Raw genomic sequence first — 22,497 nt, forward strand, 5'->3', positions numbered from 1 at the left:
TATTCAGTGGTATAAAGTAGCAAAATAAAAATACTTTGAAGTACTACTTAAGTCGTTTTTTGGGGGGGGGTATCTGTACTTTACTATTAATATTTTTGACAACTTTTACTTTTACTCCACTATATTCCTAAAGAAGATATTGTTAGATTAATTTGGATTTTAAGAATAATGACTAAAGGATTTCACCCCAAATACAGTATAAATGTTAGAATTATCATGTAGTGTCAACCCACTAACAGAGGGGGCAGTACTAAACATTCAAGGGTGAAGGGGAAGGCGGAAACTGTTTAGAAAAGTCACCTAAAGGTGGGAGGAGTCAAGTCCAGGAGGTATAAAATCGTATGTTTGTGTCTTTGGCGCCAGAGCTCTCCATGAATAAACATACAAAAAATCCTTCTTCGTGGTTATGGACCTTGAATCATTGATGATTAAAACCAGAGCCTTACAACCTCTGGTAATGATTCAAGCTTAGGTTGAATTAGAGATAGAAATTCACATGACAGATATATAAATGTTACTCCAAAAATGTTTTCCTGACACCCGATTCGTTACATTCGATTGCTTAGCAGGACAGGAAAATGGTCCAATTCACACACTTGTCAAAAGAACACTCGGTCATACCTACTGCCTATGTTCTGGCGGACTCACTAAACACAAACGCTTCGCTTGTAAATGATGTCCAAGTATTGAAATATGCCCAAGGCTATCAGTAAATAAAAAGAAAATACAAGAAAATTGTACTCTCTGGTTTGCTTAATATAAGGAACTTGAAATTATTTATAGGATTTACCATAACTTTTGATACTTATATTTAAAACCAGATACTTTGACTTTTACTCAAGTAGTATTTTAACGGGTGACTCACTTTTACTTGAGTCATTTCCTATTAAGGTATCTGAACTTTTAGTCAAGTATGACAATTGGGTACTTTTTACACCACTGCGTTTATGTTTATGTAGTCTGTTCACCAGAGCTTCCAGTCTGTTTCCTGAGAACTTTGTTGTTCTGAGAATCTCCAAAGTGTTCCCATGGTTTCCAATCTTTCAATTGCTACCATGGTTATGCATAGGCTTCTCTCTTTATTTTATTTTTTTGAAACATTTCAATTTGAGCCTGTCAATATACATTAGGTCAAGGTCAACCCCTATGAATTTCAGAGTTACATTTCTCCAGCCTCATCCATCAGCTGTTTACCTTTTGTTGTTGTTGTCAGATTACAATATGGTACAAATTACTATATTTTTTATGGTATGAAAAATCTGTATGCTGAGTAATAAGTCCACAGTCACAAAGGAAGGGTATGCAGGCCTACATGTTTTTTTAATCAATGATCATTTTCACCATGAAAATCATATTTTATGCAACACAGGAAAATGATATAAGACTTTGGTATTGTTTATTCAGCAATTTCTTCTCTTGTTTATTCAGCAACTTCTTTTCCCTGTAACAAGAAACAAAATAAAAGAATGGATCAGTAGTAATAATGAATGTGTGTGTGTGTGTGTGTGTGTGTGTGTGTGTGTGTGTGTGTGTGTGTGTGTGTGTGTGTGTGTGTGTGTGTGTGTGTGTGTGTGTGTGTGTGTGTGTGTGTGTGTGTGTGTGTGTGCACACACTTGGAAAGGGTATAATGGATCCATTGGATCCAGTGCTCAGCCGTAATCTTTTTTTATTTTTTTTGCCCTACCACAAATGTGCTAAATACCTACATTTTACAGAGTGTAAAAGGTCAGTATTGACTCCTGTGAAGACTGAATCATAGGTGGTGTTGACGTGTTGATATTTTAGCATGAGTCAGGTATAGGTTCAGGCAGCAGCTCTGTACCTTTCCAGTGTCGCGGGTCTTGGCTCTGAGCTTGTTGACCTGAGTCTCAGCGATGTCAGCACGCTCCTCAGCCTCCTCCAGCTCATGCTGAACCTTCCTGAACTTAGACATGTGGCTGTTGGCTTGTTCCTCCTGGGTGAGGAAAAGAGAGAGAGCATAACATTAGCATTCAAAGTTTGAAAATGTATGATTTTTTAAAAGGTATTAAAAAAAATATACATACATATACATATACAGATTTAGGATGTATATAGGGAGATAGACGATACAGCAGAGAAAGTGAGTGGTGGAACAGGGGATCAAACCACTGCCTCCAGGGGAATACAGTGTATATAGGGAGATAGACGATACAGTGCCTAATTCCATTTCTTCCCATTTATAGTCTTACAAATTGGGATTAAAATTGATTTAAATGTTATTTCTGTCAACGATCTACACAAAATACTCGAATGTCAAACTGGATAAAAAAATATATATATTTAATGAAAAATATAACACTTTTATACACCTGTCAGCAACGGGTGTGGCTGAAATAGCCGAATCCACTAATTGTACTTTTGTGTATATGTGTGTGTGTATATATATATATATATATATATATATATATATATATATATATATATATATATGTGTATATGTGTGTGTGTATATGGACTAAATAAGTAATATTTGGGGTAAGTCTCTGAGAGCTTAACACACCTGGATTGTGCAATATTAGCCCATTATTATTTTCAGAATTCTTCAAGCACTTTCAATTTGGATGTTAATCATTGCTAGATAGCCATATTTAAGTCTCACCATATACTTTCAAGCAGATTTAAGTAAAAATTGTAACTCGGCCACTCAGGAACAGTCCCTGTCTTCTTGGTAAGCAACTCCAGTGTAGATTTGGCCTTGTGTTTTAGGTTATTGTCTTGCTGAAAGGTGACATAATCTCCCAGTGTCTGGTGAAAAGCAGACTGTACCAGGTTTTTCCTCTAGGATTTTGCCTTTGCTTAGCTGATGCTGTTTTTTTTATCCTTAAAAACGTCCCAGTCTTTGCCGATGACAAGCATACCCATAACATGATGCAGACATCGCCCTGTTTGAAGAGATAACGCTTTGTATCCAGGATTTTTTTTTTAAATGCTTTGACACATTTTTTGCGGTATTACTTTAGCGCCTTCCCAGTGTCATTTCAACTAAAAGAAATGTGATGAAGTTGAATCAACGTGGAAAAGTGATTGGATTTGCAGAAAGTCATCAACGTAAGGGCATTTTGTATTTATTTCACCAAACTTTTTAACCAAATGTAAATCAAAACTAGACGTTGAACTGTCTGTGCCCAGTGGTTTGTTGCAAACAGGATGCATGTTTTGGAATATTTTTATACTGGACTTCCTTCTTTTCACTCTGTCATTTAGGTTAGTATTGTGGAGTAACTACAATGTTGTTGATCCATCCTCAGTTTTCTCCTATCACAGCCATTAAACTCTGTAACTGTTTTAAAGTCACCATTGGCCTCATGATGAAATCCCTGAGCGGTTTCCTTCCTCTCCTGCAACTCCGTTAGGAAGGACGTCTGTATCTTTGTAGTGACTGGGTGTATTGATACACCATCCATAGGCTTATTAATAACCTCACCATGATCAAAGGGATATTCAATGTCTGCTCTTTTTATAATTGTATGTGTGGGGTACAGAGATGAGGTAGTCATTCAAAAATCATGTTAAACACTATTAGTCCATGCAACTTATTACGTGACTTGTTAAGCACAGTTTTTTATTCCTGAACTTATTTAGGCTTGCCATAACAAAGGGGTTGAGCATCTGCTTTTTTTTTTTTTACATTTTATTTTCATCTACCAATCAGTGCCCTTCTTTGCGACGCATTGGAAAAGCCTAAACTGAAGTTGTGTAACGTCTACTAGGGATAAAACATGTTTTCAAATGTATACCTTCAGAGTATTTGACCAATTTAAGGGTGCTCACCGCTTCCTCAGCGTTTCTCTTGTAGGCCTTCACTTTCAACTGCAGCTTATCTACCAGGTCCTGAAGTCTGCCGACGTTCTTCTTATCCTCCTCAGTCTGTGGGAGAAGATCAAAGAATCAATGGCCAATAGTTTTATACACAAACTTGTCTGCGTTCGTGTCAACCCACTGGGCGCAGATGTCAATTCAACGTCTATGCCACGTTGGTTCAACGTAATTTCATTGAAATGACGTGGAAACGATGTTGATTCAACCAGTGTGCCCAGTGGGAAGTGTTTGAAGAAGGCACTTTCTCTTACCTGGTAAGTGAGCTCCTTGACTCTGCGTTCATACTTGCGGACTCCCTTGACCGCGTCTACACCTCTTCTCTGCTCTGCCTCCACCTCAGTCTCGAGCTCGCGCACCTTTTGTGAAATAAATTAACGTAGGCATTTTTTTGAGGGGGTGAAATCAGACGTAACAAATCTTTGTAAAACAGAGGTATATTCTTCTACTCAGTCAAGGAGGCACAATTGTTGTCTGTTCCTATGTAATTGTACAATTTTAATTGAAGGGGTCTGTAATGATAACAGCTTTTCATTATCTAGGTGGTTTATTGAGAGAAAAAGTCATTACACAATGCTCCTGTGTATTTTTATATGATCAAATACATTTCCAGAAATCAGTCTTTCAATCTACCCTAATCCACCCTGCTGTTAACTCACCCTGGACTCCAGTTTCTGGAGCTGCTTCTTGCCTCCCTTCATGGCCAGATTCTCAGCCTCATCCAGGCGGTGCTGCAGGTCCTTGACTGTGACCTCCAGGTTCTTCTTCATCCTCTCCAGGTGAGAGCTGGTGTCCTGCTCCTTCTTCAGCTCTTCAGCCATCATGGCCGCCTGGAATGGTAGTTTGTTTAATTTATGCACCAATTGTCCCCAATCATAACGTCCCTCTGAGATCTTTTGTTGTGGTAAACCAGCCCAGCTACCATTGGCCCTTGTTGACAAATCAAGTGGATGTAATTCAATAGATCATAAGGACTCACGTCAGTGATGGCCTTCTTGGCCTTCTCCTCTGCATTCCTAGCCTCCTGGACGATGTCGTCCACCTCTCCCTGCACCTGCACCAGGTCAGACTCCAGCTTCTTCTTGGTGTTCAGAAGGCTGGTGTTCTGAAGGAGGAAACAAGGCCATTTGTTTGAATCTCAAGAGAACTTAGAAGTCACAAGGCAGAAATTAGGAAAATCTAAAAGCAACCACTGTCGAATTCCAGGTGTGTGTAAATTGCATGCTTGTTTGGGTTGAATTAGAAGTGGCTTTTGACCCCTACCTGCGAGTGCAGCAGTCCAACGCGCTCGCTGGCGTCTACCAGCTCAGTCTCAGCCACTTTGCGGCCTCTCTCTGTCTGCTCCAGAGCAACTCTCAGCTCCTCAATTTCAGCCACCATCAGACCGTTTCTGCGCTCCACCATGGCTGCCTGCTCCTTCATGTCCTCTGAGACGCGGACAGCGTCATCAAGGTGCAATTGGGCATCCTGGGGTTCACAATGACATAGGTTCATTAGGACTTGCGGAAGTATAGGTGATAGCAGCGGTGATAGAACTGTTCATTGGTAAGAATTTCCCCATTAGCCCTACCTTTTCTACAGTATATTAGTTAATTCCTCTGTTCTATTATTTGCTACAGATTCACAAACAAATCCATCCCCATGTTCAGATGTTTGAGCCTGATGTCCCAGTCCCTTTACCTTGAGCTGTCCCTGGACGTTCCTCAGCTGTTTCTGAGCCTCAGCGGCCTGCCTGTTGGAGTGGCTCAGCTGGACCTCCATCTCGTTCAGGTCTCCCTCCATCTTCTTCTTCACCCTCAGGGCGTCATTCCTGCTCCTGATCTCAGAGTCCAGGGTGCTCTGCATGGAGTCAACCACCCTCTGGCTGTTCCTCTTGATCTGCTCCATCTCCTCGTCCTTCTCAGCGATCTTCCTGTCGACCTCACCTTTGATCTGGTTCAGCTCCAGCTGCACACGCAGAATCTTGGATTCCTCGTGCTCCAGTGTTCCCTGGACAAAGAGAAGCGGTCGGGTAAATTGTGTCCAATAAATTTGGATGTGTATAACACAAGGAATTAAATGTATATGACTACAATAAACACCAATACAGGGAGCATTGGAATGTAGCTGGCATTGACTAGTGTTATACTACTTTTCCCATCAAACAGCTGTAGTTTGTACCTCAGCCTCCTCCAGAGCGGTCTGGATCTCAGACTTCTCTGTCTCCACTGTCTTCTTGGCCTTCTCCAGCTCATGGATGCTCTTGCCATTCTCTCCGATCTGCTCAGTCAGGTCAGAGATCTCCTCTGCACTCACAAACACAGGAGCAGTTTAGACTTGGGAGATTTTCAGTGGAAATCGCCAATGCACTGAAGTTGACATTGAATCATAATAATTTACTAATTAATCAGCACTTCATACGGTCTTGCAAATCTAATTGCCCCCACTTCCTTGGGCTGTTCAAAGGAATAACGGTTTCAAGTAAAAAAAAATGTACTGTATATATTTTATACCGTTCTAAAATGGTGTATTAGAAATTGATTACAGTTTCCTCCATTTTCAAAACACTAGTCAAACATGAGCCAAATAGAACTGCTGTCAAATGCTCACGTTGCAGGTTCTTGTTCTCTCTCTTCAGAGTCTCCAGATGATCCAGAGCCTCCTCGTAGGAGTTCTTCATCTTGAAGAGTTCAGTGCTCATAGAGCGAGCCTCCTTCAGAGCTCCTTCCAGCTCAGCCTGGCCCTCCTCATACTTCTGCTTCCACTCTGCCAGAACCTAAGGAAATGCATGGGATTTTCATTAGAAGTGATTGATGAAGAGTTTTGAATCAGAAATATGCTACAATAATACTACAATTGATCATATAGCAGACAGAAAATGTAAACCTAGGGTGAGGTTTTCACCTTGTCAAAGTTCCTCTGCTTCTTGTCGAGGTTGGCGGCCAATGCGTTGGCTCTCTCAACGTCAATCATGAGGTCCTCCACCTCTCCCTGCAGCCTCTGCTTGGTCTTCTCCAGGGAGGCGCACTTGGAGTTGGTCGCCTCAATGGTCTCCTCAGCATCCTGCAGACGCTGGGCCAGCTTTTTCCTGTTGGACGACAGAAGTTGTAGAAATGTTACATATCGGCATAAAGAAATGTGAGCCCCCTACCACCCTCACCATCCACACCCTATATTTTGTGTTTTTGCTGTTGCATACGACTCACTTGGCCTCCTCCAGCTCCTCTGTGCGCTGGATGGCATCAGTTTCATACTTAGTCCTCCACTGAGCCACCTCGCTGTTCGCCTTGGACATGCCACGTTGCAGCTCTACCTTGGCTTCCTGCTCCTCCTCAAACTGCTCTCTGAGGAGGTCACAGTCATGGCGGGCCGACTGGACACCGTGGGCCAGTGCATTTTTTGCCTGTGAAATAGAAAGACAACGAGAGAGATTAGAGAGATAGTAAAACAAATGACAGTAGAAGTCTCTGAGGGTGGCGTAGTCGGCGTCTATATGAAGATATGGCTCTAAACTCTTTGGTCGGTGGTATCCATTTTGGGTTCCTTACCTTGACCTCCTCCTCAATCTGCCTCTTCAGCTCCTCCACCTGCTGGGTGAAGGCCTGTTTGCCTCTGGTCAGCTGAGACACCAGGGCTTCCTTCTCCTCCAGCTGGCGGCCAAACTCACCTGCAGGGAAAGAGGGACCTCTTGTTAATGGGGTCTCTGACCTCTAAGATTGAACATGTATTTTTAGGTATCGTAGGGCAATGTTAGGTGGTGAATAGTACAGTAGAAACTATGTGGACTGGACTGTCTGGATATAGCCCCCAATACATGTTGTTGTTGTTTGATGATTGTACCATTTTCTGTCAGGAGTCTGGCCCTCTGTCCGCTGATGTCGTTGACCTGGCGAACATTTTCATCATTCTTAGTCTTGAGCTCACTCAACTGGTCCTCAAGAGTACGGCACATCTTCTCCAGATTGCCCTGTTAGTGAAATATGATTCATCATTACTTTATATATGGGACTCCTGTCAACTTCAGTTCACTTGAATGGTAATATAGTTCAACACTGCTTGAACAAAACATCACTACTCACCTTTGCCTTGGCGACGGCCTCCATGTTGCTGGAGAGGTCATCGATCTCCATCTTGTACTCACTCTTCTCCTTCTCTAGCTTCTGCTTGACGCGCTGCAGGTTGTCGATCTGCTCCCCGAGCTCAGCCACACTGTCGGCCTGCTTCTTGCGCAGAGCGGCGGCTGTGGCCTCATGCTGCAGGGTGGACTCTTCAAGATCACGACGCAGCTTCTGGAACTCAGCCTCACGCTTCTTGTTCATCTCAATCTGAGCAGCAGTGGCGCCTCCGGCCTCCTCCAGCCTCTCGCTGATCTCCTCCAAGTTCCCTGGAGAGATCGGCCCTCTGCTTCTCAACCTTAGCCCTGGCAGCACGCTCAGCCTCAATTTCCTCCTCCAGCTCCTCGATACGGGCCTAGAAGAGGGGGCAGGAGCAGGGGGGATGAACACTACAATGCAGTTGAAACAATTGAATGTGTTCATAAAAAGCCAGTTCCACTAATATATTCCGTAGACAGTGTCCCATGCAGGAACCAAAACCACAACGGTAAGAACCACCATCTTTACAATGGTAAGAAGCACCAGTATAAAGCACCATCTTCCATCCTACTGAGCCATCAGAAGCCACCAGGACAAATTTGTGTGCTACCAGAATAATTGTTTTCAGGAACTGAAAGCTTAGATCCTGTACTGTACCTGGAGTTCCTTGATCTTCTTCTGCAGCTGAGCTCCCAGAGACTGTTCATCCTCAACCTTGCTGAGGAGCTGGGTGGTCTCAAACTCCTTTCTAAGAAACACAAACACGTAGATTGCAGAGAGAGAGAGTATCATACCATTTCAGTTTGCTGTTAAGAATCACGTGAAAATTAGTCAAGAAAAAAACATTATTTAGATCAAAATGGCAGCTAATGCCGTCGTCATTTGTTTGTGTTTACTTCTTGATTTTCTCATCAGCTTGCTGCTTGTCATTCTCCAGGTCCATTATGGACTCCTGGGCCAGTTTCAGATCTCCCTCCAGCTTTCTCTTGGATCTCTCAAGGTCCATACGGAGCTTCTTCTCTTGCTCCAGAGAACCTTCAAGCTAAAAGATAAAAACATACAGATAATGTTCAAATCTAAACAACTGAAGATAATTTCATTTTATATACTATCATGGGCAAAATGTCAAACTCCACTCACGTCGTCCACTTGCTGTTCCAGCTTGGTCTTGGCCTTGGTCAGAGTGTTGACTTTGTCCTCCTCTGCCTGCAGGTCGTCCAGTGTCTGCTGGTGGGCCTCTTGGAGGGATTTCTTCTCCTTGGTCAGCTTGGCAACACTCTCATCCATAGATGCCATCTCCTCTGTCAGGTTTTTAACCTGAAAACGGCCACAACAAAATTAGTCTTTGGTCACTTCATCATAAAGGAGAGATTTAGTTTGATAGATATTACATTCACTTCATTTAGATTAGAAATGTGTCAACAAGTACTCTACTATATATTGAACACTAGATGGCAGTGTACACCATGCCAGTGTACTGATTGGAGGTCATAAATGAGGGGGAACAGAACATGCAATGAATGTGGGGAGAACTCCGCAACTGAAATTCCATAAATTTGTGTCTAAAATTTTCCTGCACCCACAATACAACTGGAATTCCATTTCTGTTGAGATATGTTTTGATTATTGTTGGGTTAGACTGTCTCTGGTAAAACACAAGACCTTGTTTTCAGTGGCGTGCTTCTCCTTCTCCACTTTGGCCAGGGTGAGCTCCAGGTCATCAATGTCCTTCTTCAGCTCAGAGCACTCATCCTCCAGCTTCCTCTTCTTGGCAGTCAACTCAGCATTCATCTCCTCCTCATCCTCCAGCCTCTCGGTCGTCTCTTTGAGTTTGGCCTCCAGCTGGATCTTGCTCTTGATGAGCCCCTCACACCTTTCCTCAGCATCATTCAGATTCTCTGATTCCTGGTTTCAGAACAGGAGAAAATAATCAGCAGCCTCAAAATATAGACTTCATTTAGTCAGAGCTCATAGCAAATCAATATACATTCATGAAATATATTTATAACATGGGCTGTAAAAATGTGAGTTAGCCACATACTTCACAGTGTGTTCGTGTGTGTGTGTGTGTGTGTGTAAATGTTCCCTTATGAGGGTCGTAGGTCACTCACAGATGCGACTTGGAGCGACAGGTCTGCCCTCTCCTGCACCAGGGACACCATCTTCTCCTCCAACTGCTTCTTCGTGGCCAGTGCCTTGGCTAGGTCCGTCTTCATCTTCTCATAGTTCTCCTTCATGTTGGCCAGCTCCTTCTCCGTCTCAGCGCTCTGTAGCAGGGGCTTGATCTTGAAGTACAACTTCATCCATGGCCAGGTTTTCACATTCATGAATGAGCGGATGTTGTACTGGATGGAGAAGATGGAATCTCTGGTTGACAGAAAGGATAGGGCGGTATGGTGAGTGACATCCTTAATAAAGCTACATTCTGGGAGTCATAAAATAACAAAACAGAGCCCTGTCCAACTTTTGGTATACAGCTGAGGAATGAGACTAGAGAAATGTAACCAGGCAATTCCATGGTGAATGGAAGGCTTTTCACTTTAAAATGTATACCAAACAAAAACCATTGATTTCAAAGTTTAACAAACCATACAACTCTATGCACAAGGACTACTTTTACAAAAACACATTCACAGGAAGAACTGTGCAGATACAAAGTTAGTTAACAGAATAGAAATCCGGGCGATTTTACCGTAAGGGAGATTGGTAATAGAATTACGGTGCAAACTTCGCATCTGCAAGGTTTTTCCAGTAAATGTTTTTTCATTTTATTTAAATTTAAATGTAACCTCTCTTAAATTCATAGAAAGCGCTCTCAATGCAAGGAATGACAGGTTATGCTAAGCTCTTGAGGCATTTTGTATTCTTAAAAAATGAATGCTTTAATATCCCAAATTTAAAGGACAATTGAACAGCTTTCCAAACATACTTTTCTCCTTGTGAACAACTCACAGCATATACAGTATGTTATCATAATGATTTAGATACAGGTGGTTGACAGAAAGCTTTGCCAAAATGTCTAGTATTCCTCACCTCCTCTCCATCATCTTGGTGAACTCTCTCCTCATGAGGAATCCACGGCTGAGAGCCTGGACCATGCCGACCAGAGTGGCTAGCTTCTCATCTCTCATCTCCTCCAGGACACCCAGCAGACCGGCTTTGAAGAACACCTGACACAGGTAAACATGGTCAATGGAACCACGGTCAGATGGTGACAGAGAGAAATGGTTGAATCAAAAGAGGGGAACAACACCACTAGATTGATTTGAACAAGTTTAGTTTCTCATCTATATTTGTAATGTTTGACAACAAAAAAAAGAAAAAGCAGTCCAATGTTTTTCCACCTTTTCCATTAGTTAAATCAGGGTTTAAATGATTGAAGTTGTGTTTTGTTGTCAGCCATGGCTGGGGGTATTTGACTGACCTTGGTGTGTCCGAACTTGTAATCCTCGTGATTTATATCAATGGACCCAAGCAGCTTCTCAGAAGCCTTCTTGTTATCCATGAACTGGCCCTCGGGGATGACACTGGCGTTCAGTACTTTATACCTGAATGAGGAGACATTTTTTAACATAATGTCAAGTTGTAATAGGTTGGTTATATTACGTGAACGGTAAGCCTATTCTGATGCTGGGAAAACCTTTGGAGCAGGTGTGTGTGTGTGTTTGTGTGTGTTTGTATGTGTGTGTGTGTTTTTGTGTGTGTGTGCGTTAGTGTTTCAATGCATCTACCTCTGTTTGAAGTCAGCATAGATGATTCTGCTGGGGAAGCCCTTTCTGCAGATCCTGATACCCTCCAGAACACCATTACACCTGAGCTGGTGGATAACCAGGAAGTTCTCCATCAGACCTGGTAAAACAAACCAAGTCTCTTTTAATACTCATAAACAGGTTAAAGATTCGGGTCGTTAAGGTTACTGACACTGTACTGATAAGATAATATTTAACTCAATATTTACCCGGAGTCTTTGACTCGTTGGGGATCAGGCAGCGCACAAAGTGAGGATGAGTGCTCCTCAAGTTGGTCATCAGCTTATGTAAGTTCTCCTGTTAGAGGGTTACAAACCATTCTCTCAGACATCATTTATGATCTTAAATGCACCTTTTGAAGGACTGAATATACACATTTCAAAAGCTCACCCTGAACTGGGAAGACACAGTCTGCATGGAACCACCCTTCTTCTTGCCTCCTTTCTTGGCTTTATCTGTTAAAATGAGGAAAAGTAAGAGATAACTAGAAAAATACATTTCCTAGAGCGGGCGGAATCAATAGAATAATAATAAGAGTATGTAAGAAATCTAGAGTGGTCTTGTCTTCAGCAAGCACATTAATTATAAACCAGAGAATCTCCCAATATCTTCACACTTATCTTAATGCAAATGGTGCCAATGAGATTGTGTAAATTAACACATATTGTATGAGAAAATGTACCCAGTGAATAAACCTGAGAAATTGTAATACGTTCATAGACAAATACAATACAGCCTCCTGCAGCTCAGTTGGTAGAGCACGGCGCTTGCAACGACAGGGTTGTGGGTTCGATTCCCACGGGGGGCCAATATGAAAGATGTATGCACTCACAAAAAAAACGGTAAGTCGCTCTGGATAAGAGCGTCTGCTAAATGACCAAAATGTATTTGTCACAAGCTTGGTAAACAACAGGTGTAGACTAACAGTGAAACGCTCATTCACAGGCCCTTCTCAACAATGCAGAGAGAAAAATATAGAAACAATTATAATGTGTGTAACAAATACACACTGAGTAACCATAACTTGGCTATATACACAGGGTACCGAGTCGATGTACAAGGTCATTGAGGTAGATATGTACATATAGGTAGGGTTAAAGTGACTAGACAACAGGATAGACAGCAGCGTATGTGATGAGTCATAAGAGGTTCCATGCAGATAGTCTGGGTAGCTTTGGTTAACTATTTAGTAGTCGTATGGCTTGGGGGTAGAAGCTGTTCAGGGTTCTGTAAAGTTGAACCGTTTTTATCTCAATATCAGATCATTTCTGGGTAACAATTAAGTACCTTACTGTTATTGTTTTCAATTAAAATGGTCAAAAAGGAACAAAAATGGCTTCTTAGCAAAGAGCAATTTCTGAAGCGAGAATTTAGCTAGGACTGTCTATTAGTGGTCTGAGGGGAAAACTGTAAACTAGCTGACATTTCAGGCGGTCTTTTCAAACAGCTATTACACTAAAAGGGCATTTTCACAATTTCACAGTATTATTCCATCCTCTTAGTGTGGAAATATACATAAAACACAGGAAAATCCCATTGTTGACTGCACTGGGCCTTTCAAGAAAATGTGGGTTGTAACTAGTGCTTGGTTAAATATTTTGACGTGATGCTGGTCTTACCCTCAGGTGGGGCAGCAGGGTACAGAGCAGCCATCAGTTTGACTGAGGCCTTCCCGTACATCAGAATAACTGATTCGTTCAGGGGGTCCTTGTTCTTCTCTAGCCAGCCAGTGATGTTGTAGTCCACAGTGCCGGCATAGTGTATGAGAGAGAAGTGGGCCTCTGGCTTGCCTTTGGCAGGCTTGGGCTTCTCAAACGCCTTGGTTTTGCCAAGATGCTGGTCGTTGAGCTTGTTCTTGAAGGTAGTGTCTGAAGCCTTGGGGAACATGCACTCCTCTTCAAGGATGGAGAAGATGCCCAATGGCTTTACGAAAAGAGATATCAAATGAGTGACATTTACATTTAGGACCACATTTATTCCTTTATCAAACATGTTAATATAGGATGCTATTCCTTCAGGGTCACATAATAGGAGACATTTTGAGTTCTTAACCGTCAGATACGTTGTACCACTGTGATAATATATCACATATCGCTCCCCTATGAGCTTTGCTGTTGTGATCCATTATAATCCTCACAGACAGCTTTACCTTCTCAATAAGCTCAATGCAGGCAGCCAAGTCCATGCCGAAGTCAATGAACTCCCCAGACGATTCCCTCCTTCTTGTACTCCTCTTGCTCCAAGACGAACATGGTGTGGTTGAAAAACTGTTGCAGTTTCTCATTGGTGAAGTTGATGCACAGCTGCTCCATGCTGTTGTACTGTTGAAGGAATTTCAAAAAGGCTAATTTCATCGTACAAGGCTGTAATCCCTCTCAATCACAACTAATTGTCTTGTTCTGGTACTCACATCAAAGATCTCAAACCCGGCAATGTCGAGCACACCAATATAGAACTGCCTTGGATTCTTGGTGTCCAACATCTCGTTGATACGGATGACCATCCACAAGAACATCCTCTCATAGATGGACTTGGCCAGAGCCATGACTGCGTTATAAACCTGCAATGATAATACCTCAAATTAATACATGAGATATTGACCAAATGTAGTGATAAGGTGATAAGCGCTTGGGGAAAAACAACATTAGGCCTACTATTGAAAAAAAGGCAATGTTCTCCTCCCTAAAATAATTCCGGTGCTCAGAAAATGGTAGATGCTGTGTTTCACCTTACCTGTGGCACAGTCTGTCCCTTGGTCACATACTCGTTGCCAACCTTCACTCTGGGGTAGCACAGACATTTCAGCAACTCAGCTGAGTTCAGGCCCAGCAGGTAGCCGATTTTATCAGCCACTGGAGAGAGAACCAACATCAACAGACTCAGGCACACAAGATCGCTTGTTTCTGATGTTACACTGACAAAATAGTTTGTATCTCCTGCCTGACTTTCATGTGGTACTGTCTGTCTAACGTATCCTATCTCTATGTTTAGGAATAGGACTAATGCTTTACATATTGTATATCTATGAGTGGGACTCACCCTCTGTGCCGTCTGGTTCGGCCTGCTCCTCACGCTGCTTCTGCTTGAATTTCAAGTTTCCATGGTGCATTACAGCTCCTGTCAGCTTGTAGATAGACATCTTCTCATCATTAGTGAAGCCCAGGATTGTAATGGCATCCTGGCATTAGAGAGGAAGTACAACAGTGATGAACTGAACGGTAGTTTGCTCAGTTACAATACACTACAGTTCTGTGCTCACTCCAGAACAAATGGGATGGATAGATTTGACTGGCTACTCTGTTCCACATGATTACTTTTGGCCAGCACACTAGTTTGTCGCACCACAAAATGAGTTTTACACAGTTCCACAAGGCGCTTAGTGGCACTCTCTTGTGGATGTCTTACATGTACCTAAAGGTGAAGTGTGGAGGCATGACGACTGCCTTGAGACACATGCCTAACTAACACAAAGGTGCCCAGCTGCCACAAGTTGGAATTGCACAGTGCATTCAGTGTGTATGGTGGTCCTACCCATTCCATATCTAGAGTTTGGTTAACCCTTTGTGTGACTCACGTCTGTGGCATCCAGCTCTTCCTTGTCGTTGATGCTGGCCACAGTGATATGACCCTGGCTGATCATGGGGTAGTCGTAGGGGTTGGTGGTGATGAGCGTCATTTCTGTGGACAACGGAGAACGGCTTGTCATTTAAGTCTTGTAGAATTCCACTGTCCTACCTTTACGGTATCTCTCCCTCCTTTACTCAGTAGATGGACTCAAGGATACATGTAGTATATAATAAATAGCATCAACAGACTGGACTGAGCCTCCTGGAGTAGTTCATCACAGTGCATTACTTGATAGATCTTTCCCATAAAATACCTTTAAAGACCTGACCCATGTCTAGGTGCCTTGTTACCTTGGATGTACTCATTGTAATAGTATTAATAGTGTGGACTATGAACCTTTAAAAAATAAGTTCCACAGATGGGGGGTGGGAATCATTTCACCTCAACCTCTCCTTTGCCTTACCAACTATCTCAGGTTTGTGGCCTGTCATCATCTGGTAGAAGATGTGGTAGCCTCTCTCATCGGGCAGCTGGAAGGCCACTCTGGACTTCTCCAGCAGGTCTGAGAGAGAGAGAGAGAGAGAGAGAGAGAGAGAGAGAGAGAGAGAGAGAGAGAGAGAGAGAGAGAGAGAGAGAGAGAGAGAGAGAGAGAGAGAGAGAGAGAGAGAGAGAGAGAGAGAGAGAGAGAGAGAGAGAGAGAGAGAGAGAGAGAGAGAGAGAGAGAGAGAGAGAGAGCATTACATTTATTTATATGATCTCCAAACAATATTCTGTGTGAATTAAGGAAAGCATTGAGAAACAATCAAAGCCAACTTACAGGTCTCAATGTCAGCTTTAGCCAGTTTGCCTGCTTGGAAGTGAATCCTGATGAATTTACCCTATAGTAGAGCATGGGGGTTAGAAATATGTATACAAAATAATTCTATCTATTTACTTTGATAGACCCCTTGAAATGTTAGTTTGTTGGACATCTATTGATATAACTATAAGGAACTACTGAAATGTTTTTTCCCCCAATATAAGGTCACTTCCACAGTATGCCCTTCATACTTACAAAGCGAGACGAGTTGTCGTTCCTCACTGTCTTGGCATTACCATAAGACTCCAGCAGAGGGTTAGCTGCAATGATCTGATCCTCAAGAGACCCCTGATTGAGACAAACACAAGTTGCTTAGAAACTGGTAAACACTTTTCTTGAAAGGATTCACCGCTGGAAAATTAGTTTACACAGCCCACCGAACTGAAATGTGTTAAAAATGCACAACCTACCTGCATTTTGCTTGGGTCTACTTCCTTCTTGGCACCAGACACTGCAATGGTGGCGAAGTACTGGATGACACGCTTGGTGTTGACAGTCTTTCCTGCACCGGATTCTCCACTGGATAATATGACAGAGATCGAGGGGTTTTACTCACAGATTGTGTCAGATTTGGCTTTCACTACGAAATAGCATTGACAAATTCTAACCTAAGTAAATAATTAACAAATATTCCCACTCATCGATTTCTAATTGCACATAGCCTAATCCAGGGGTCCCCAACTACATTCAAGCAGATGTGGGGGGGTTTTCTGAGCGGGGGGGCGGAACGTAATTGCAAATAATAATAATATGCCATTTAGCAGACGCTTTTATCCAAAGCGACTTACAGTCATGCGTGCATACATTTTTGTGTATGGGTGGTCCCGGGGATCGAACCCACTACCTTGGCGTTACAAGCGCCGTGCTCTACCAGCTGAGCTACAGAGGACCAAATAATTTGTACACTGCAAATTGACCGCAAGAAGCCCAAACAGATTTAACAAAAACATAATAATTTGAAACCTTAATTACATATGTCTCTTTATTTATGCCTGGGAATACTTGGGAACAGATTTCCTAAATTAAAATGACTTCCAGCCAACTTGGGTTTTTCACGCTCAACAGTTTCCCGTGTGTATCAAGAATGGTCCACCACCCAAAGGACATCCAGCCAACTTGACACAACTGTGGGAAGCATTGAGTCAACATTGGGGTGGGGGGGTGCAACTCAATATTAGGACGGTACTCCTAATGTTTTGTACACTCATTCTAAATATATAAATATGTATTTTTTGCTCAGAAAACTTGGGGGGATTAAATTACCCACGGGCCGGCAGTTGGGGAACCCTGCCCTAATCCATTGATAATGTCATGTATTTTAATCACACCAAAGTGATCCAACTAGTGTGTAGAGGTCGGTTCGGTTTCAGTTTGATTATTTAAAAAATAATAACGGTTTTCGATTTCGGTTTTGAGATTATTTTTAAACATTAATTGCAGTATGCATTATTTGGGTTGAATGCTGTAACGACACAGAATAAAACTATTAATAAAAGTCCCATGATGGTAGTGACTGTCCATTACTGATTATCACTTATTATAAACTGGGTGGTTCGAGCCCTGAATGCTGATTGGCTGACAGCCGTGGTATATCAGACTGTATACCACGGGAATGACAAAACTACACTTTTTACTGCTCTAATTACGTTGGTAACCAGTTTATAATAGCAAAAAGGCACCTCGGGAGTTTGTGGTATATGGCCAATATACCACGTCTAAAGGCTGTATCCAGGCCCTCAGCTGTGGTATATTGGCCATATACCACACCCCCTCAGGCCTTATTGCCATAATGAACCATAATTTAGTCACATTACTTTACTTTCATAAAATATTTCAGTTGTGTAAATATTACATTTGTTTAATTTGATGACTTTATTATTTTATTCCAAGTCATCATCTCTTTTAGTCATTTTGTTGTCTGACAAAATCACTGTTTTAGTAGTTCTTCAAAGTAAGTAAGGCATACATTTATGACTGCTGAATATCAACTATCAACCACTTTAGATCATGTATTTTCAGGTAGAGATACCTCACGAAGCAACAGCTCTCTAACCATCACACGTCTTCTGTCTCTTCTCTCCCTCTCTGTGTAGGCGCACAATGGATTGTGGTCATTGTAGTTAATGACCACTTTTTCTGTGCTAAACTATGTAGAATATTGGCCTGTTGGAAACTACAACTCCCGACTACATCGCACAGATAGGGCTTGATCTGATTTATCTCTAGAAAACTGTGCATTGAGCTCACAGATAAAAACAAACTAAATGGAATTAAAACAATTGAACTGACATGGTCAGGTAGCGGTTAAACATTAATATACCACGGCTAAGGGCTGTTCAGGTAGCGGTTAAACATTAATATACCACGGCTAAGGGCTGTTCAGGTAGCGGTTAAACATTAATATACCACGGCTAAGGGCTGTTCAGGTAGCGGTTAAACATTAATATACCACGGCTAAGGGCTGTTCAGGTAGCGGTTAAACATTAATTGCAGTATGCATTTTGTGGGTTGAATGCTGTAACCACGGGTATGACAAAACTATACTTTTTACTGCTCTAATTACGCTGTTAACCAGTTTATAATAGCAATAAGGCACCTCGGGGGTTTGTGGTCTATGGCCAATATACCACGGCTAAGGGCTGTTCAGGTAGCAGTTAAACATTAATATACCACGGCTAAGGGCTGTTCAGGTAGCGGTTAAACATTAATATACCACGGCTAAGGGCTGTTCAGGTAGCGGTTAAACATTAATATACCACGGCTAAGGGCTGTTCAGGTAGCGGTTAAACATTAATATACCACGGCTAAGGGCTGTTCAGGTAGCGGTTAAACATTAATATACCACGGCTAAGGGCTGTTCAGGTAGCGGTTAAACATTAATATACCACGGCTAAGGGCTGTTCAGGTAGCGGTTAAACATTAATATACCACGGCTAAGGGCTGTTCAGGTAGCGGTTAAACATTAATATACCACGGCTAAGGGCTGTTCAAGTAGCGGTTAAACATTAATATACCACGGCTAAGGGCTGTTCAGGTAGCGGTTAAACATTAATATACCACGGCTAAGGGCTGTTCAGGTAGCGGTTAAGAGCGCTGGGCCAGTAATAGAAAGATTACTGGTTTGAATCCCCGAGCCAGCAAGGTGGAAAAATCTGCCGTTCTGCCCTTGAGCAAGGCAGTTAACCCCCAACAACTGCTCCCCGGGTGCCGATGATGTCGATAAAGGCAGCCCTCCGCACCTCGCTGATTCAGAGGGGTTGGGTTAAATGTGGAAGACACATTTCAGTTGAATGTATTCAGTTGTGCAACTGACTAGGTATCCCCTTTCCCTAATTATTTGAAAAATAACAGATATGTTGGTTAATTGCTCAGCGCATACAACTTACGTAATCAGGATGGACTGGTTCTCCTTATCTGTAACCAAAAAACATATTGCTTGTCATACTCAAGCAACATCATGGGTACATTATTGCATTCATAGCATCATCATGAATTTCATTTTGGAACATTTTCCATTCAAGGCTAATGAAATCAGATATTCCCAGCAAACTGTTCTAACCTAGATGAGAAAACAGTAGATTCCCTCCATCCATCCATCCATTCATCCATCCATCCATCCATCCATCCATCCATCCATCCATCCATCCATCCATCCATCCATCCATCCATCCATCCATCCATCCATCCATCCATCCATCCATCCATCCATCCATCCATCCATCCATCCATCCATCCATGAGAGCTCGTACCAATCATCATGAACTGAAAGGCGTTGTCAGAGACGGAGAAGATATGGGGTGGAGCCTCCATCCTCTTCTTCCCTCTGTAGGCGTTGACAACCTCTTCGTCGTACACGGGGAGCCACTTGTAGGGGTTCACCGTGGCACAGAAGAGCCCAGAGTAGGTCTGGATGAAAGGGATTCAATTAAATTAGGGGATTAGTTAAATCGGATAAAATTACTAATATGAAAAAAAATATATATAATAATAATATGCCATTTAGCAGACGCTTTTATCCAAAGCGACTTACAGTCATGTGCGCATACATTTTTACGTATGGGCGGTCCCGGGGATCGAACCCACTACCCTGGCGTTACAAGCTCCATGCTCTACCAATTGAGCTACAGAGGACCACGGTCTACTGTAGTGGTATGTTTTGGTTTCTACAGTTCATTTATGTGTAGGACTGTATGAGTGTATGTCTTATGTTCATGTATGTGAGTGTATGTTTATGCAGGTTTCTTACATAAATCATCCATGCTGCATAACGCTCTTTGAGGTTATACAACACAGAGGCTTCATTCAGGTAGGTCATCATGGCCATGTCCTCAATCTTGTCGTACTTAGGGGGGTTCATCTGGTAGACGTCTGCTTCTTTGAACTCTTTTCCTTCCTGAAACAGTCAGAAATCTACATTACACACAGCTCAAACTGGACGTGACTGAATGCTTTTTGCTCATTAATTAGTTCAATCTTTTAAAACATGCATACCGCCATTTAATCCAACTACCCTGTTATCACCCATTGACACATACATGGTTATTCTTGACTAATCAATATCAATAATTCCATGCCATTTTTAAATAGCAGCAAGAAAGGTTATATTCTGCTTACAAAAAAACTAAGAAATGATTCTTAATCTATCTTTTGTTACTACATTTTGATGATTTTTCAAGAAAGAGTAATTGCACAAACTTGAACTTGAATACTTTTCAGAACAGGCTTACCTCCTTACTGCCGTCAGGTTTGGTGACTGTCACGGTACACTTCCCATCGGCCCTGGCAGTGACCAAACCCTTTAGGTACAGCTCCACCTTGTCTGTCACATAGCATGCGTTCTTTGAATCAAAAGGTGCGGCTTGTGCCTCCATCCTCTCCCTCTCAGGCTTACGAAGGTACAAGGCAGCCTTGCCGTAGATTTGCATCTCTGCGTCCGTACTCATGGTGACGGATCACTATGAAAGAGATGAAACAAGAAACATGATTGACTCTGTGGTGCTTCGTCCACAGTCAACAGGAGTTAGATGAGCGGTATCCCTCAAAGAATATTTCTCAGACTCAAACCATGTCTCACCTTCTTTTTCCCCTCCTACAGATGAATTTGTACTGCTTGGAGGACCCTGTGAAACATTAGGGTGTTGTGAATATGCACAAGTCTTATCATTTAGCCTCCGAAGGGCTAGAAGACATTTTGAATGGCATCAATTAAACCCAAATCATTACAGCCATGTCCAATTCAACTACAGGTGCAACTGGTAACTTTCATTTTCTTTGTGGCAACTCACTTTACTAGACATCCTGTCGAGAATTCAAATTAATACCCCTGAAAACCCAGTTACATTCTAGACCATCCCCTCAATTTACAAACAAGTGCAGGAGCACCACTTTTGACTGTGAATTAAAGTGACAGATTTGAAGTATAACACCTTTTAATGTAAAAAATAAAAATAAAATTATAAAGCTAGTTTTAATCAATGACACTTGATTGCATATTGTAAAATCCTACAAGAGACGTGTAACAAAGAAAATGCAGAACTCAATTCAAACATTGCGGTTAGCTACAGCCTCAGATGCTGAGTGAATGTAAAAATCTAAGGAGGTGGAGCGAGTCTTACCACAGAGGAAGAAGGTATCTGGCTTATGAATGCCGGGGCCTCAGCCTCCTTATATCTGGTTGAAAGTGCCAACCAAGCAAAAGTTAATTATGGACCACCCTGGTGAAGGAAATGGATTGGATGAGAGACTTCTGTATTTCTGTGCCCCACCCACTTCAAGGAGCATCACACACACTCCCATTACATGACTTTGTAATGTATTATTTGCCTCTGAATGAAATTTCACTGTATTTGCGTAAATGAGATGTAAATTCATAATTATGACAACATCATTAGTTGATTTATCAAATTGATTCCAATATTACAACCACTGCCCCTCAAAAACAGTAATGGAGTCAGTCCATGTTGCCCCAATACCACTAAAATAGTTTTCATAAAATCTAATCCGAGATTATTTAGTTAAATTTTAGTGGCATTATTCCTTAACAACTTTATATATGTTTTCACAGTGTCTTTTGTATTTGGCTTTCAGTAATAGCTCATAAAACTGTTAAATCAAATGTGTAGTTATTCATCTAGGATATGATATATTGAAGATGCTGGAGGCACTTTTATTTGTCGCACATTTCAGTTGGCTAAAACGGCCCAGCAGGAGTCTAACTACTTAGGGTTAGGTTTAGGGTTAGAATTCTCATGGCCCATAACACCAGTACAGTATTTCAATAATCGGTATAGCGCTTTAAAATAACACCTTGTAATAATAAAGCATTTATAATTTGATTTAGTAAATAGTTTATCCATCACTTATTCATCATTACTCCCACATTTGTAAATGTTAGTAAGCTAGTTGTTCACAC

At 41.9% G+C, this 22,497-nt stretch overlaps 1 pseudogene; it reads right to left on the minus strand.

Moving 5' to 3' along the window:
- Window positions 1–1,338: 1,338 nt before the first annotated feature.
- On the minus strand, window positions 1,339–21,740 carry LOC121535377 (annotated as a pseudogene).
- Window positions 21,741–22,497: the final 757 nt, after the last annotated feature.

The sequence above is a fragment of the Coregonus clupeaformis genome, chromosome 21, assembly GCF_020615455.1.
Source record: "Coregonus clupeaformis isolate EN_2021a chromosome 21, ASM2061545v1, whole genome shotgun sequence".
Classification (NCBI taxonomy): Eukaryota; Metazoa; Chordata; class Actinopteri; order Salmoniformes; family Salmonidae; genus Coregonus; species Coregonus clupeaformis.